We start from the raw sequence: 19,735 nt of genomic DNA on the forward strand, positions 1-19,735 counted from the left end.
GCTGAATTAAATGAATATCTTTAATAGAGGTAAATTGCAAATATATGCATAATTCTTGAGAAATATGTCTCTGGTATTCTGTTCCATTTTGGGGGAAATGAACAAACACATCCTGTGATATTCTATGTGTTAGTGTAGCTGCCAACACAAACCTAAAGGAGTTGACTAGGTTGGCACCACCCTTTGAGGAACAGTGATTTGAAAGAGTTTAGTACTTTCCTAGTATATCCCCCCAATATATTCCCACTTTATTTATTTTTTGAATAATACACTGACATCCGTTTCCATGAAAGGCAATTGAAATTAATAATTTGTCTTTTAGTCACAGCCTCTGAAATTTACATTTAGTGTAAAAAATATAAAATACAGATCCTAATTTTTCAGCATGAGTGTAGTAGATAATTACCAATTCCTAATCATAGGCTAAGAGTGCAGTGCAGTTTGCAGTGCTTGATTTGTTTATAAAGGAAGAACTAACATTTGAGTGTTTGCTTATTAGTCTCTTTCATATTTATGCTTTTATTTACCATAAGAAGATAAAAAAAAAAAACTTTTCCTAAATGATAAAGGACTAACTTTTTGAGACATACAACAATTTCTTTGATTGCCCTTGATTATATAAGAATTAGATTCAGATTTAAACAAGGCATGCTAATTCAGATTAATATAAAAATCTCTGCATCATTTGTCTTACTTTGTTGATGTTGCAGTCTTTCAAAAAAATATTGTCTTTCAAACCTTATTCAGGGATTCATCATTTGTTTAAAATCAGTTGTCCCAAATTAGTTTTCATGTAATATATTAAAATAGGAAACTAAGCCTGAAAAAAACATCCGTATGTATAGTGATTCTTTTTTGTACTGGGAAACAAACCATGTTCTGTATTTAGAAATTCTGAAAGAGACAGCAAGCCACATTTTACTTTACAAATGTACAAATTTGAAAATAGGTCATACACACTAATTATTTGAAAAAGTTCTTAATTATACCCTATATATATTATGAAAAGCTGGGGTAAAATGTGTAAAATATTAACCGAATTTTCAGGATTGTCTGTTAATGAGGTATGCTTAAGTGGTCTTCTTCTCTAAGATGTTTACATTTGTAAGTCATTATTTTTTAATTAAACTAAATCAGGCACATCTGTGTCCAGAATGCGATGAAAAGTCCATATTTCATACCTGTCTTTGTTCTGCTAATTCTAAGTGAAAAAAGTGCCCAGTACAATTTTGTCCTCAAAACAAAATACCAATTAAATAATCTGGAAAGTGTTACTGATGAGCTGGAGCCTGGTTTCTGTATTTAGTTTGAAGTAAAGCATGCTTTATCCTTTCTCAGTATTTAATGGTGAAAACTGCCAGGGAGTTTTTAATAAGAATAAAAATCATTGGATGAATGCTTAATTATTTATGACATTTAATTTACCTGTGCCTACATGTCCAGTATTGTTATTCCACCATCTAGTCAGTTCATTGCAGTTTGAAAAACAAATGTAAGTATTAAGCTTGTAGGAGAGGACTGTGAGGTATCCTGGGTTTATTTAAGGAAAAAATTTCAGAACAGAAAAATAATTGCAAAAGAAATATCTATAGCCTGTTTAAAAAAAAAAAAAAATCATGACTCTTACCACATCAGAAAAAGCAGGACTGTAATGCTACTTAAAAGGTTAAAGGCTACAAATTCTTTCTGTTTTTGTTATTTCCTATGTTTATTTTTGTGGTTCAGAGTCCATGTAAGCTGTGCATATAAAGGCATTAGAATAATTGAATGATAAAAATTTAACCATTAGAAAATAACATTATATAAAGACTTATGTTGAAGTTTTTCTTCTTACATACATGTATTTTTCATGGAATGAATTATTAGGTTATATTGGCAACATTTACAAATTGCTCTTTTCAATCATCTTTTTTTGTTTGTTTGTTTTAAGAAAGAAGGATTTTTTCCATGGGTGATAACTATTTTGCTCCTTAAATTAGCTCATGGGTAATCATAGGATAATTTGTGCTTTTAAATATCTTCATTCTTTATTTTCTTCCTACAAAATTAAAAGCCAGAAACTGTGATTTCAATTATTTATTTATTTTTTCTTTTCCAATACATTATTTAAAAAGTGAAGTTGAGTATTTTGTTGTGTTATTTTATATAGTTTATGACTGCTGTTGAATTTTATGTCTCCAGATTCCTTTATGATTAAACACTTATTTGACCAAAAATATAAAATTAGACAAACCTTTTCTAGAGCATTTCTACTGCTGAATGTGTAAATATAGTCAGATAGTTTGAAGATTACTTGAACTTGTCATCACCAAGTCTGAATAAGTTTTGAAATAGAGTGGAGAGCAAAAGGTATAAAGTTAGACTGTCTGGATTCAGATTCAGACACTAAAAATTACTAGCTTTGTAAAAATGGGTAAAATACCTAATTTTTCTAACCATCAGTTTTCATATGTAGAATATGGGGAAAATAATAGTGCCAAACTCATGGTTCATTGTGAGGAACCATGGTGAATGGTTCCTCACGCACAATGGCCAGCAAGCTTCCTGACAGGTAATGAGCACGCAAATGTTTTTATTTTTAAGTTCCTTCAGTGTTTTTTTTTTTTTAATTATTATTTAATTCTTATCACCTTTATAGATTTATTAATAAATCACATTATTTTTGAGTTTTGCTCATTCAGTGGTAATAAATAGTTGTTAATCTCCTATTGCCATTATCACATGCATTATTTTATCTAACAGAAGCAAAATGTAGAGATATTTTTCTATTCTGCATAACAGTAGACTTCTTTACTTTTGGGTAGCCTAGGAGTTTTCTCAGTAAATATTGAAGACCCTAATGGATCCATAGACTTACTGTCATGAAAACACCAAATTAACCTTCAATATGAGTGAGAATTTTAGAAGAAAAATTCTACTGTATAATGTTTAATACAACAGCACCCTTTGTTAAAGTTTGGGTTAATATGTATTGCCTTTTTTTCCAAGTTAAATATATAAAATTTTAGAACTGTAATTTCACTTTTCATTCACACTTCCTTCCATGATGGTTTCATTATATTTCAATTTCATGTTAAATGAATAAATGTATTCAATTAGCTAGAACATTTATAGCATTTTTGTCACAATGATTCTGGATATTCCACATTCAAGGACATAAATTAATAGAGAAAGCATTTTTCATTTTAAATTTAAGCAGTTGTTACATTTAGCAAGGGGTGCTTTACTAATTTCCTTTTATTTCAGAAGAGAATTTTCTGAACAATTTAATGCCATCTTTTAAAGACATTTTAAATGTAACAGAAATTTAATTAAATAGAGTGATACACAAGATTCACCATTAATGGTTTACTTACTTTTAGTTTAGGTATTAAACATTCTTTGTGAATCATTATAGTTTTATAACTCACATTTTTCTGACAGAAAAGTTGTCTATTTTGGAATATTTCATTGAAAGTTACATAAAGTCCCTTTCAAGAGCTTTCTGTACATCAGCTGTCTCTCTCTTCAGTTGTTCCAGTTCAATAATGACTTCAGTGTTAATGTCTGCTTCTGCTCTATTTAATACCTCAGTTTCTAACTAAGGCCAAATGACTGAGTAAAAGTTAAGTAAGACTGAAGGTTGTTAACTTTATTTGAGACAGATGGGGAACTTTATTTTTGAGAGAAGTAATAATCCCTAAAATAGATATTATGGTTATATACATACATGAGATGTACTATGCTCCACCAAAAATATATACGCAGAACCAGAGTTATAGGGATTTGTCAGTGCTTGGAGAAATATGTGTGTGTGTGAGAAACAGTATATATGTAACATTATATACATATGTTTATGTGTAATGTATATATTAACACATACGTTTACACATATGTCATTGATGCGTTCAATGTATGTATATATCGATACAAGGGTGCATATATAGTATGTTTTTAAAATTATATAATGTATTTATATGTGAATATATATATGTAAAATATCTCAGTTTATTTGTAATAACTTGTAACTACATCTATCTCATTAAAAAAATAAAGACCAAAAGAGTCATTCTTCAATCAGTCTATCTTAATCCAAAAGCCTACCTTCTACTTAAAGGGAAAACATTGGAAGGGTTTTCAAAAAGAGACAGGCACGCCTTTTGTCACCATTGCAGTTTGGCAGCAGACTGCAAGGGGCATAAGTGAAATTATACTTTTTTATTTTCCAGCAATTTATACAACATACTCTGACTTAAGTCAAAATGATCTATTATTTTTAAACTCTTCATTAAGGTAAAGCATGAATGCAAAAAATGTAACAAGCCCAGGTGTCCAGAATGGTACATTCTTGGAGAGTACCTGTTCAAGTTCTCAGCAGTCTCCCTAGTGTTCTCTTCCAGGCACTACTCACCCCAGGGTTTATATGCTCCCCTGATTGTTAACAGTGTATATTAACTTTGCCAAAAGCAGCTACTCATTTAACTACGTTTACTTATTATAAGGAAAGTTATGCTATAGTAATAAAGCAAATTCTTTGTCAAAGCCAGTAAGATTCTGCAAGTAGCTAACAAATAAACAAGAACTAGGTAAAGTTGGAAACTGTGCTAAAATATGCTCACTGTTCTTATCACATATAACGGAAGGAAGATGCTGGTGAGATTCATCGTGGGCCTCACTGCTGATAATAGAACCTCAGACCTGGGAATATGGCCTCTTGGCCATGTTAGAAGCTTTATCCTGGACCCACTTTGACATTGGTCATTTGGAGCTTGAAATAAGAAGCTCAAGTGCTTAGCTTCAGAGAGAAGATAGTCTTAAGGGTAATTGTGGAATCTGAATTGTAGCAGCAATTGCTGAAATCCTTTGTGTCTCGCTTTGGCCTTTGTAAATACAATATTCACCTTCACTTTCTCCCAAAGAACATGAATAGCACAGCATAGGAATTGGTAAATGAGCCATGGAGAATGAGGATGGAATCAAATTGAGTGAAATAATTTCAGCTGCTGGGAACTCTTAATAGGCATGTAAACAAGAAGGGGTTTGTTGTATGTGAATGCTCTCACAGAGGTGTGTGATCTCTTATCTCTTCATGCTGGCTGCATTTGGAGCAGTTCATGTTTAATTTGAAACAGTCTCCTGATGGTTCAGTTCAATTTGAAACTGTGCTCGACCCATTATTTTATTATTCTTAGCTTAGAACAAAAGAAAACTTTGTGAAGTAACAGTCCTTTCAAGTTGGTGGGTTGCATAGGACGCTCCATATTATTTTTCAAAATATCACTATACTATTTGAATATGTGGTTAAAGGGTTAGAGGTACTACATGTGATGCATTTTATTTGTGTCAGAAATGGGAAAAAAAAAAAAAGAGTAGAGGAATCATGCCTAAAATTTTCTATAAAGCATGTAGTTCTTTTGTTAATGGGTCTTGATCTTCCTTTTCTTTTCCCACCCCTTACAATGTCATTGTCTATATATCCTTATTGCTGTTTATTTGTTAGAAAAATCAATGAAATTAGACCTTTGATATTTTTCCTACCAAATCTCATGTCTTAGGGTTATTTTTCATATCTCATTATCATTTTTCTATATTTTTCTGTGCTTTTACCTAAGGACTGTTCCCCATTTAGAGATCTGTGATGCTTAGGGCATTTCTGTTTTATGTATGCTTAACAGAAGAGCATTTTAATTACATTAGCTATTTTAAAAGTAACTATTTCAGAATAAAAAAAGAACATAAAAAAAACTTCTGTGTCTATGATTAAAATGGCTATTATTATATTTTAACAATTCATGTATCAACATTATTGGAAACAACCCACAATTTTTGGGAAAAAAACATAATTTTTTGAAAAAAGCCCCTTTTGCTCCTAAATTAAATGAACACAAAAGGAATTTTAGGAAAGTACTACTTTAATGCCCTGTCGATTAAAAGTTATCCATTCCCTCTGAACAAATTACTGTTTTTAGTGATTTTAAACATGATGGAATTTAGCCCCAATTTTCCTGTGCTGTAAACAAAGTCTTGACTGTTGCAAACATCTGACAAAATTAAGTTTAATGCTCACTTTGTTTTCATTATTCTCACTCTGTCTTGAACTCTGCTAAATGCTACAAAAGAAAGAAGCAGGAAAAGAAAAAAACAAAACAAAAAAAAACCCCTGAACAAATAGTTTCAGTTAGTCAAATCAAATTGCTGAAAACAGTAAATATATGTATTAATGTCAATATAAATTGAATAATACATATTGAAGTGATTCTTCCTCTGGTTTACTAATTGTCATTTTGAACAAAATCGTCCAGTCATAGTTCATTATCAGCAAGAGTATTTAAGATAAAATGGCCTGGGAACCACAGAACATTTGTGTGTGTGCGCAGAGGATTATAACATGGAATGAAAATATGGCTCTGATTCTGTTTTTGGTGTAATTTTGTTCTTCCTTAGATGTCAAGCAGTCCCAATGATTCATTATCACAACACCTTAGGAAGAAATATAGAGGATGCCTTTTTATCTACAGCTTCTAGGTGGGGAAATAAAATGCCCCAGTACAATTTAGTAATTTAATTTTGGCCAATAAAAGAAGTAAAAACAGTATCTCTAAATGTCTCATGTCCTTTTTTTTTTTTTTTTCTTCTCAAAAGACATTTCCCCCAAACTAATTGTTATAGAAACATAAAGTACAAAGCCCGTGCTGCTTTAGATAATTGGTTATGTGGTGAAGATGTATCAATAGAATAGTCATTCCATAAAAGATAATTTAGTACAGATAAAATTAGGAACTAGTAAAGGCATTCCTGTGTTATCCTTTCTTTTCTGAAGAGGGATGGACAAACTATAGTCCTAGGGCCAAATCTGGTCTACTGCCTGTTTTTGTAAATAAAGTTTTGCTGGAACATAGCCATTCCTATTAATCTACATATTTACTAAGCTGCTACCATGTTTCACCTGCAGAAGAGTTAAGGAGTTACAATAAAGATCATGGGGCCTACAAAACCTAAAATGTTTACTGTACTATCTGGCCCTTTAGAGAAAAAGTTTTCAAACCTCAGTTTTAGAAAATAAGTCTCATACCACATCATTGATTACAAATCATGCTTAAGCACTGTGACTGCTTAACTCTATTTTTACTTCTTTTTCAGTACCTAAATTCAAATAAAACTTTAATAATAATAGAATTAATAATTGTCTATATTTAGCACCTGACGTGTCTAATAATATACTAAAATGTGGATTGATTAAAGCATTTAGTCTGTGGTAATTCATTGTTGTGTTACTGTAGTGCAGTTGTTAAATCGTGTCCGACTCTTTGTGACCCCATGGAATGACGCCAGGCTCCTCTGTTCTCCACTATCTCTGGGAGTTTGCTCAAATTCATGTCCATTGAGTTGGTGATGCTATCTAGCCATCCTCATCTTCTGCCACCCTCTTCTCCTTTTGCCTTCTATCTTTCATTATTAATTCATTATTGCAATTTAAAAGTAATGAAATAGGTATGCTAGAGGTAATGGAGCTACCCGAGAGCTAATTGAACTAGAAAAAAATCTATATATTTAGGGTGTGACGCTACATGGCTGTCTAGTTTAGAACTGCTTTGTTATTAACCAGAGGAGCATGCAAAGGAAGTTAGAGATTCTATCCTAGCAACATCTGGTTACTTGAAGGCTAATCAAAAGTTGGGTAGAACTTTCTGGAGAGTCTTCTTCCTCAATGCTCTACACCTGTGTTTACAGAGAACCTTGAGACAACTTCTCTTCCCATGAGATATCAGAAGCATCATTTGGATGCTGTTCATCTATTTTGTAAAGAGTGTTTTATTCAAAATTTCCTAAGCCTGGGAAATTGTAAACTAACTAATCATAGTGTGAGTTCAGTATTTAATGTTAATTCAAAATCTAAGGCAAATTGCAAAAGTTCTTAGTTAGAGCCAAATGTTGACAATACATCAAAAACTGAGAACAAAACTTTCTACCAACAGCAATTTATTTAAAGAATTAGTATGCTTCCTCTGTTTGTATGTTTTGGAAGAAATGAGTGTGACTGACTTTAAAGTTTGTATTCAGCAACATTTTACTGACATGCACATTAGAATACACATTAAAAACTCACACCAGATAATTTGGTTTATTTTTCTCATCTAATTACAAATAAATTTTAATTTTTATAATAATAAACAAAGGCACAAATTATGGGAAAGTATAAGATAATAGAGCCTAATAAATTTTGAAAGAACAATATTATAAAATGTCATAAATGCTAACTTTTTTTAGGATATGACTAACATCTCAATTTTGACAGCTTTTTAAAAACTTGTTTTCAATATTTGGGAAAATTAATCCATGAATGATATGAAACAATAGTATTTTGTTGATATATGATATGAAACAATATTATTATAAATGTTTTGAAGATAATTTCACTTCCTATTAATTGTAATTATTGATCAATATCTTCATGTACTATTATGAAGTCAAGATTAGAGACTATAAGGCTATATATACAAACTTTAGGAGTTATTTAAACAAAAACTTTTCAAAAGGAAATTTTACTTAATTACTGAAAGTAAATAAAGATTATGTGAATAAACTAAGAAGGATTAATCACTGTTTCTGAAGTCAGGACACTTCTAAATCAAACTACATGTGATTTCTCTACAAGAAACTAGGTATCTAGTTTATCTTCCCAGAAAAATGCTGAACAGTATCCTAAATTGAATCAAAATGCATGCAGCAGAACCTAATCTGACTGAAAGTGTAAGATTTCCTTTATTTTTTAGCTATTATTTTTATTGTTGTAGATTTTTCAAAAACTCATAAGTACCACTACTAATGGTTTTAATTCTACTGGAAGGATAAAGAGTGAAAGGATATAGGCTTTGGAATTAAACATGTCCCAGTTCGATACTTATCTCCAATCCATACCTGAGTGAATCCTATAAACTTTTCTTGGGTTAATTACCTTCAAAGTGGGATAAATTTTGCTCATCATAAGTAGTCATAGGGCTAAACTTGTCCAAAATGCTACTACTCATTGTTTGGTTGCTCAGGTAATTTGAAACTTGTAGGTGTTATTATGAATAAAATGATTATATCCTACATTAAAATATTAGATGGTCTTATAACTATACATAAGGTAAGAAGTATTTTAAAACTAAAAGGTATTAAAACATTAAAATTAAAATTTCTTCTTGTATATTTGATTATTTTGTTTTATAACAAAGACTATAAAGAAATGTTAAGCTACAGGGTAAGAGGAACAGAGTAACACAAAAGTCTAGCAGAAAAGTAATGCTATAAAATAATGTGTAAAACAGAATATCAAACTCTACAAGGCATATAGCAGTGAGCAAATGCCAAAAAGCCTGTCATCATGGAGCTAATATTCTGGTATATATTGCTTAAAATTCCCTTAAGTTTTTAAAATGTGCTTGGTTGCTAAGTTGTGTCTGACTCTTTGTGACCCCATGGACTACAGCCCACTAGGCTTCTCTGTCCAAAGGATTCCTCATATTACAGATTTAGAATTAATGACCATGAACTTTGGCATTTTCTCAATCTCAATCAACGGAACAATCTCATTACCCAAGACACCTGATATGACGCCTTGTACAAGTATGAGAAATCAGTCATCTCTTTAAGTAACAAAGAAAAACTTAAAACATTTATTTTTAAAAAAGGAAAATTATAAATAAAATATTATTTGTTAGGTTGGTTAAAATTTCAAGCTTCCCTAGCTGCTAAATGTCATTTTTATTGAGGCTTTAGTCTTCTTGAAAACTTTTTTTCCTTTAAAACTTGAAAATATCTCCCTTATATCTCAGCATACCTTTTTATATATGCATGCATATGAATGTATGTAAATATGTATTTATATGTTTTAAATATATTTTAAATACTTGCATATTTTGTATATTCTCAGAAACTTTCAGTTATACCATATTTTATATTGGTTTCATACAATTACTGGAGATGCTAAATAAAATCATACCTACTGCTAATGTATTTGACTCTGTCTTGTATCCTCTTTACCCCATCTTGTTAGGTTGCTACTTCTCATACCCTTTGTTTATATCTGTTTTTGCTATTCTTCATTCCTTTTGAAAGTTTCAACAAATAACAATGCAAATTCATTTAGCTGGAAAAGCAAATCCTTATTCTGGGTTGTAAACGTTCATTATATTGAGTCAAATTTATCCAATCACTAGAGCAGTATTTCAGAGAAATAGTAATGTGGTCTGTGTTTCTATGCTCATTTGTCTCATTTTTAAATCTGTCATTTGTTCATTTGTAAAATGTTCATGTTAGATAAAGGCAGTTTCTAATGATGCAAAAATAGTGACGTGTTATGATTGCAGGATTTAGAAAATAGCAACTCTATGAAGAAATAGTTTTGTTTGGCTCAAACCAGTGAAATAGACTGAGTTCTCCTTTTGTTGTTGTTGAGTCACTAAGTTGTGTCCAACTCTTTGTGACCTCATGGACTGTAGCCTGCCAGTCTCCTCTGTCCTTCACTATCTCCTAGAGTTTGCTCAGATTCATGTCCTTATAGTAGGTAATAATATCTGTCTCATCCTCTGCTGCCCTCTTCTCCTCTTGCCCTCAATCTTTCCTAGAGTCAGGGTCATCAGACTCTTTCCAAAGAGTTGACTTTTTGCATCAGGTGACCAAAGTAGTGGCGCTTCAGCTTTAGCAATAGTCCTTCCAATGGATATCCAGGGTTGATTTCCTTTAGGATTGACTCATTCTCCATAGAATACATGAAACTTGATTTCAAATAGCTCAGTTTCTTTTCCTCAATTAAGGTAGCTCTCTGAAATGGTGCTCTAATCCAATTTTAAGTTGATTGAGCAAGTTAATTATATTATGATTCAGATGAGGAACTGTTAGAATTTCAAGTGTGTTTTTTGGGAAGACTCTTGCTTCCAGAATAGTATTAATAATTTGAACCTGTTTTTGTATTTTTTTTCCTTCTTCATGCTGTAAGTTATATATTGATTACAATAAAGAAGGAAAACCAAAAACATTTTTAAAATGTCCATACTCCAAAGAAGAGGTCATTGTAAAACTACAATCTACAGATAAGTGCTTTGGTTTTGTTATGTTTAGATTTGTATTTTTTTATATTATAAAACACATACTTTAAAATTGGATTATATATTAAAATTTAATGTAGTATTTTAAAATGTTAAAATGTACAGTGATTGTAATTTCTTTAACATCATTGGCAGTGGTTGCATAGTGGTCTACCATATAGATGGTTAATGATTAATTTGCCTTCCCTGTGGAACTTTGGTTTGTTTACAGTTTTTTGATAATACAAGCAATGCTAGGGAAAACACGATTGTACCTATGTCTTTGTACAAACCATGATTATTTACTTAGGATAAATTCAAAGAAATGGAAATATGTAGTCAAAGTTATATACACACTTTCGAAGTTCTCATATGAATTGCTTGGAAATTTGTACAAATTTAGATCCTGTCTGATATTTAACATATAGTTAGCAAGATCCATCATTAACACTGACTAGCTTTTCATTTTTATTATCTTTCTTTAATATTTGTTAAGTTGAAAATGACACATTTTAAATTGTATTCCTTTGGTTTTTAGTCATTTTAAACTTTCCTCCTACTTATTTTAGTCATTTTTATTTATTTTATGTAAAGTTCCTTTCATGTCCTTTGCTATTTTCTGTCTGTGACATTGATAGTATTTGCTTGATTTGCAAATCCCTTGGAGCTTAAGAAAATAATATATTGTCATTATTTTTTGTATATTTCTTTAAACTATGTTTATAGGCATGGCAACCCACTCCAGTATTCATGCCTTAGAAATCCTATGGACAGAGGGGCCTGACAGGCTAAAATCCATAGGATCATAAAGACTTGGCCATGACTGAAGTGACAGCATGCATAATATATTTAAATATATAAGTAAAATATATCATTTTAATGTCTAATTTATACATTTCATGTTACCAACTTTCTCACAAGAAGCTAATACAACAAAACTTATCTTAGAACAGTGTCTGGCAAATAGTAAAAGGCTATTTATGGATTAGATATTACCATGATTCTAATTTTTATAATGGAGGGAGCTGGCAGACATATATTATTGGGTTGGTGCAAAAGTAATTTCAGTTTTGCGTTGTTGAAATTTGCTATTTGATATTGGAATATATTCTTAAATGCAGTTATGCTATACACCATTTTAATGCACATTTCTTGCTTTATGTTTTTTGCTAATGAATTATTCAGTTCAGTTCAGTTCAGTTCAGTCGCTCAGTCGTGTCCAACTCTTTGTGACCCCATGAACCGCAGCATGTCAGGCCTTCCTGTCCATCACTAACTCCCAGAGTCCACCCAAACCCATGTCCATTGAGTCGGGGATGCCATCCAACTATCTCATCCTCTGCCTCCTGCCCTCCAACCATCTCATCCTTCTCCTCCTGCCCTCAGTCTTTCCCAGCATCAGGGTCTTTTCAAATGAATTAGTTCTTGCCATCAGGTGGCCAAATTATTGGAGTTGCAGCTTCTACATTGGTCCTTCCAAAGAATATTCAGGACTGATTTCCTTTAGAATTGACTGGTTTGCTCTCTTTGCATTCCAAAGGACTCTCAAGAGTCTTCTCCAACACCACCATCAAAAGCATCAATTCTTCAGCACTCAGCTTTCTTTATAGTCCAACTCTCACATCCATACATGACTATTGTTCATTACTTTGCTTTTTTAATCAACTGAGGATTCGGTCCTTTTTCTTCAGTTTTCAGGGCTTTCCTGATAGCTCAGTTGGTAAAGAATCCACCAGAAATGCAGGAGACCGTGGTGCAGATTCCTGGGTTGGGAAGATCTGCTGGAGAAGGGATAGGCTACAGTATTCTTAGGCTTCCCTTGTGGCTTATTTGGTAAAGAATTCGCTTGCAATTCAGGAGACCAGGGTTTGATCCCTGGGTTGGGACAATCGCCTGGAGAAGGGAAAGGCTATTCACTCTAGTATTCTGGCCTGGAGAATTCCATGAACTATATAGTCCATGGGGATCGCAAAGGGTTGGACACAACTGAGCGACTTTCACTTTCTTCACTTTTCAAGAGTCCTTTGTATATATCAGTCCTTTACTCATGATATATGTTGTAAATATTATTTTTCAGGTTGTCATTTTTCCTTTGACTTTACTTATGATATTTTACATATGGTCAGTTTTTTATATATATATTTGAATTTACCAATATTGTATTTTACTGCTGATTTTCCCAAAGCCAGTACTTCAAAGAAAAAAAGAAAATGTTTTCTTCTAGTAATTACAGTAAAAGTGAAACATACCTTATTAATAATATTATTGGTATTTGAATGTAACCCAGGACTGTCCCACTAAAATAAAGTTATATAGTTGCTTGTTATATTATCTCACTTAAGCTATATAGTTAATATCTGCATCATTTACTTTATTTCTCATGTAAATTTATTTTTTTCAATTTAAGTTTTACTTTATATTGGTATATATGACTTACAATGTTATAATACTTTTAGGTGTACAGCAAAATGGTTCATTTATGCATATACATTTATCCATTTTTTTTCCAGATTCTTTTCCCATATAGGTTATTACAGAATTTTGAGTAGAGTTTCCTGTGCTATACACAGGTCCTTGTTGATTACCTATTTTATGTATAGTAGTGTAAATGGAGAAGGCAATGACACCCCACTCCAGTACTTTTGCCTGGGAAATCCCATGGACAGAGGAGCCTGGTAGGCTGCAGTCTATGGGTTCATGAAGAGTCAGATAGGACTGAGTGACTTCACTTCCACTTTCACTTTCATACATTGGAGAAGGAAATGGCAACCCACTCCAGTGTTCTTGCCTGGAGAATCCCAGGGACGGGGGAGCCTGGTGGGCTGCCGTCTATGGAGTCGCACAGAGTCAGACACGACTGAAGAGACTTAGCAGCAGCAGCAGTGTAAATGTTAAATTCCAAACTCCTAATTTATTCATCCCCCCATGTTTCTACTTTGGTAGCCATAGATGTGTTTTTGAAGTCTGTGAGTGTGTTTCTGTCTGGTAAATAAGTTCATTTGAATCATCTTTTTAGCTCCCACATGGAAGTGAGACCATATGGTATTTGTCTTTCTCTTTCTGACTTACTTTATTTAGTATGATAATCTTTAGGTCCGTCCATGTTGCTGCAGATGGCATTATTTCATTCCTTTTTTATGGCTGAGTAATACTATATCATATATGTATACTACATCTTCTTTATCCATTTCTCTGTTGATGGACTTTTAGGTTTCTTGAAAGTCTTGGCTATTGTAAATAGTTCTGTTATTAACATTGGGTTGAATGTATCTTTTTGAATTATAGTTTTCTTCAGATATATGCATGGGACTGAGAGTGCTGGATTATACAATGGGGAAGATCCCCTGGAGAAAGGGCACGACAACGCCTCCAATATTCTTGCCTGGAGAATCCCCATGGACAGAGGAGTCTGGTGGGCTACAGTTCATAGAATCACAAAGAGTTGGACATGACTGAAGTGACTTAACATGAACACATGATAGTTCTATTCTTAGTTTTTTAAGAAACCTCTATACTGTTCTTCATATTGATTGTAAGAATTTACATTCCCACCAACAGTGTAGGAGGATTCCTTTTTCTCCACATCCTCTCTAGCATTTATTTTTTGTAGATATTTTGATGATGGTCATTCTGACAGGTGTGAAGTGATCCTTTGTAGTTTTGATGTACATTTCTCTAATAGTGATGTTGAGCATCTTTTCATGTGTTTTTTTGCCATCTGTATGTCTTATTTGAAGAGATGTCTTTTTCAACCCTCTGCCCATTTTTTGATTCTTCTTTTTTTTTTTTAATATTGAGCTGTGTGAACTGTTTACAAGGGAGATTAATCCCTTGTCAGTGGACCCTTCATTTGCAAATATTCTCTCCCATTCTGTGGGTTGTCTTTTTGTTTTATTGATGGTTTCCTTTGCTATGCAAAATCTTTTAAGTTTAATCAGATACTATTTGTTTATTTTTGTTTTTATTTTCATTACTTGAGGAGATGGATGCAAAAACTTATTGCTATGATTTATGTCAGAGGGTGTTCTGCCTATGTTCTCCTCTAAGAATTGTGTAATTCCTGATCTTACATTTAGGTATTTATTACATTCTGAGTTTATTTTTGTGTGTAATATCAGAGAATGTTCTAATTTCATTCTTTTACATTTAGCCATCCAGTTTTTCCAGCACCACTTACTGAAGAGTTGTCTTTTTTCTCTTGTATAGCCTTCCCTCCTTTTTGTAGATTAATTGACCACAGGCACATGGCTTGATTTCCATGCTTTCTATCCTGTTCTGTTGATCTATATTTCTGTTTTTGTGCCAGTGTTAGGCTGTTTTGATTACTGTGGCTTTGTAGTATAGTTTGAAGTCTAGGAGCCTGATTCTTCCAGCTTCATTTTTCTTTCTCAGTATTGCTTTGGCTGTTCAGGGTCTTTGTATTTCCTAAGAAATTTTTTAAAAAAGTATTCTAACTTTGTGAAAAAATGCCATTGATAGTTTGATAGGGGTTGAATTGAATCTGTAGATTGCCTTGGGTAGTATAATCATTTTGACAATATTGATTCTTCTAATTTAAGCAAATGGTATATCTTTCCATCTGCATCATTTTTCTTTTCTTTAATTGATGTCTTATAGTTTTTAAAATACATGTCTTTTGCCTCCTTAGGTAGGTTTATTCCCAGGTATTTTATTCTTTTTGATGCAATTGTTTGTAATTTAGGTTAAAGCTATAGCTGTTCTGTTTTTTCATTGTAAATATTTTATTCTGTTATCAAAGGCAGTGCAATGCAAGTAGGTTAAAGAATGCTGTGTTTCCTGGTATTATCATATTGTGGGGCAAATGTATATTAAGAATAGGCTGCCCCTTTAAAATTTCACTGATTAAAGAATGTATCAGGTTTATTTATTCATACTACATAAAAGTTGTATTCCAGATCTTTATTTTTAATTAATCAATAATTAAAGCTCTATAAACAAAAACGGTTAATCATCTTTAATTATTCTATACTGCAGAAACTGTATTTAATTCTTAAAACTCTTCTATAGTTGTTGTCATCAGTTAAAGAAGTACACACATCCACATTAGAACCAAATTAATTTCAGGGGGGAGAAGAAAATTAATCCCACTGTGAGTTTAATTTGTACTGTTTTACCTATGTAATTTCGCTGAACCCTCCAGAGAGCTCAATATATCCCATATTATTATCCTTGTTTATTAAGGGTAGATACTGAGACCCGAAGTTAACTAATCTGCCTAAGGCAGAAAGTTAGAAATGAAGCGAATGAGGATATAAACTCAAGACTGCATCGCTACAAAGAACTTGCTTTCCCACAATACTTTGTGGCCTCAAATGGAAAGCAAATTGCTAAGTTTTCTGGGAATTTCTCAGAGTGAACTATTTTTTACTTGTTTTACTGTCATATGTTAGCAATGTAGCTAGCTGTAAGCTCCCGTGACACCCAAATTTTCACTCTACTTCACACATGATTTAAAGATGAACCTCATATTCTAGTGAAACAATGCACAAAAAAATCACAGAATATAAGTTCCAATGCAGTCATGATGCTAATCTTTCCAGATCAGCCATCAAGTGGGTATTGGATATTCCTATGTACAGGGCTATACATCGCTTTAATTTAGATTTCCCCTCCCCCATTTTGTTGTCATCCTTACAAGGGTTGTGTGTTCTTAGAACATGGGATTTCTCTAAAGACTTCTTTCAGTAGGCCATTGAGGGATGGACTTGCTTCTTCTCGGGGTCTGAGAAATTAAAGGACATGCATAGCCTTAGGCCCTCATTTGAAAGCACTATCCATTCCTTATAAAATGACAAAGGAAGCAGCAAAACCAACCTTTTATTTTCCCACCTTGCACTTCGATCTATTTAGTAATACCATGACATTTCTATCAGGTTTTCTCCATAAAACCCTTTCAGAACACAAATAAAAGAATGAATACAGGAGCTGAGCTTTCTCCCATTCAACTTTCAGCTCTGTTAGCTTTCAATACCAGAAATGTATTTAAAACTGGATAAGGTTTGTTAACTCTTATATACCACTGTCATTCATCCAGATAGAAAAGAAAGAAAAAAACAAAACAAAAAAAACTATATATGTGATAAGATTTGCAATTCAAATTAAACTATTTCACTTTGAAAATATAGGGTGTTGTGAGTTGAGGAAGCCAGAGAAGGAAGGACAGAATAAGGCTTTGCATTTACCTTTGGTGATCATATTGTGGTCAGTGTTCAGAAAACTTTAGCTATATATTTTTGTATATTCTTTAGAGAATATTGTAAAGAATACTTTCTGATGAGGCTATACTTTATATTTGATTCTGAAAAGTTGACTGTTTTATAACCCATCAACTTTTAGAAATTTATTTCTGAAACAAATTCAGATTTCTGAAGCCCAAAAGCCAAAGAAATGAAGCTGCTTCAAATTTTTCTGAAAAAAAAAAAAAAAAAAAGAAATGTATTTTAAGTCGTATGTTGTAGGTCCCATCCATATTTCACATAACTTATTTCTGCAGAGAGGCAGACAAAGAGAACTGAATGGGTATAATTAGGAACTTTCACAATGGAACACAAAACAAACAACGAACAAACTCTTTTCATAATGGTTAAGCTAAATTTCACTGCCTGTTTTCAGAATAATATTAATAATTCCATAAAAGGCTTAGTCCAGTAACTTCAACTCACTTTAACTTGAAAAATAAACTCAACAGTTTTTTTTTTTTTTTGAATCACAGTGATACCAAAGTCCATTGGATTTATTTAAAATTGATTTTAAAGATCTTTGTGTAATAAACAGCACAAGAAATGTTTCTAAGTTCTATGCTGGAGTAGTGACTCCGCGGTATATCATAGGTCTTTAGGAAACAATGGAAGCAAGGAAAACAAAATGAATTCAGCATGACTACATTTTAGAATGGCAGTAGGCTAGCTTCAGTGATTTACAGAGGAATCAGATGCAGATAATAGAGAACAGCTTAGCATTGTTATGCTAAATTGCCTGAATCTAAGATCTATCTACCTGATCCCTAAGACTGATCTGAAAACAACCATGTTTATGGTGCATGACCCATCCCAATTCAGGTTTTGATTTGCCTAGCTCTGGATATCTGAATCAGACAAAACCCATCAGATTCCTTTTCCCATGATTTTTGAGTTTTGATCTACAGACCCATAAGATTCCTGACTAAATGGATCTATGATCTGCATACTAAGAGAAAGTATAGGACTTTCAAGAACTAAGATCTCTAAAATGATTCTTATTTCTCCATTTTCTGAAGCTTAGTATATCAGCTCCTCTTTGTATATCAGCTCCTCTTTGGATTCTGTGAGATTACCCAATATCCTTTCAATAATTGTCCTAATTATACTACCACAAGTTAGTTTCTGGTATTTGCAACTGAATATTCATCGGAGGGACTGATGTTGAAGCTGAAGTTCTAAAATGTTGGCCACCTAAAGTGAAGAGCTGACTCATTGGAAAAGACCCTGATGCTGAGAAAGATTGAAGGCAGGAGGAGAAAGGGACAATAGAGGATGAGATGGTTGGATGGCATCACCAACTCGATGGACATGAGTTTGAGCAAGCTCTAGGAGATGGTGATGGACAGGGAAGCCTGGTGTGCTGCAGTCCATGGGGTCATAAAGAGTCAAGAGTCGGACACTACTGAGTGACTGTACAATAATAACTTGCAACCGAAAGAACCTCAGTAGAAATTGAGGTTTAATGTGTTTAATATGGTCCCTTGTACACCTCTTATTAATCTTTAATACCACAATATCATAAAAGATACATACCTTTCAATACAGTTTTTTTGGCCATGCTTAAATAATTTATATATGTGTGTGTGTGTATGTGTGTGTGTTAAGTTGCTTCAGTTGTGTCTGACTCTTTGCAACCCCATGGACTATATACAGCATGCTATGCTCCTCTGTCCATGGAATTCTGCAGGGAAGAATATTGTAGTGGGTAGCCATTCCTTCTCCAGGTTATCTTCCCAACCCAAGGATCAAACCTGGGTCTCCCACATTGCAGGCAGATTCTTGACCCTCTGAGCCACCAAGGTATATATATATATAGCCCCAAATGATGTACATATTTTCAACAAAACTATGTCTAAGAAAATTATAGAAATACATTCTAAATTCAGTTTCTAGACCATCATAGTCATGTGCAGATATTCTGAAAAGCATGTATAATGTCAAAAATGGGAATGTGAATCTTTGATGTGACTGGAGCTAAAAGAGGTCATGACTACGTAGCGTTACTTCAATTGTTCTGGAAGAAATGTTTAAGCATTTAATGTTTAATACAATGTTACCTTACTGTTTTAATTGTATTTTAAAAACTGGTTGAAAGTGCTGACTGATATTTAAATTATACATTTCCCATTTAATGGGGTCTTCTCTGGTGGCTCAGACAGTAAGGTAACTTCCTGGCATGTGGGAGACCTGGGTTTGATCCCTGGATTGGGAAGATTCCCCTGGAGAAGGGAATGGCAGTATTCTCACTGGGAGAATACTCACTGCAGTATTCTTGCCTGGGAAATCCCATGGACAGAGGAGACCCCTACAGTCCAGGGAGTCACAAAGAGTCGGACATGACTGAAGCGACTTAGCACAAGACAATCTTCCATAAGACAATATCTCAACACCATTGGAGCCTCTTGATCCTGAACAGAACAATGATGG

General features: G+C 33.0%; 1 protein-coding gene across 16 annotated transcripts in view; it reads left to right on the forward strand.

Annotated features, from left to right (window-relative positions):
* The window catches only part of LOC147355172 (uncharacterized), an 814,003-nt gene that overhangs the window by 351,959 nt on the left and 442,309 nt on the right, over window positions 1-19,735 (forward strand). For 3 of the 16 annotated variants that reach the window (XR_015144319.1, XR_015144339.1, XR_015144342.1), the window contains one exon: window positions 14,334-15,834. The exons of the other annotated variants lie outside the window; for them this stretch is intronic. The gene's annotated coding sequence lies outside the window, so the exon portion shown is untranslated. Of the gene's footprint in view, window positions 1-14,333; window positions 15,835-19,735 lie in introns of those variants that run through there. 16 annotated transcript variants of the gene reach the window in all.

The sequence above is a fragment of the Bos grunniens genome, chromosome 17 (assembly GCF_055505025.1).
Source record: "Bos grunniens cultivar Pamir isolate PY7600 chromosome 17, Bosgru_T2T1.0, whole genome shotgun sequence".
Lineage (NCBI taxonomy): Eukaryota > Metazoa > Chordata > Mammalia > Artiodactyla > Bovidae > Bos > Bos grunniens.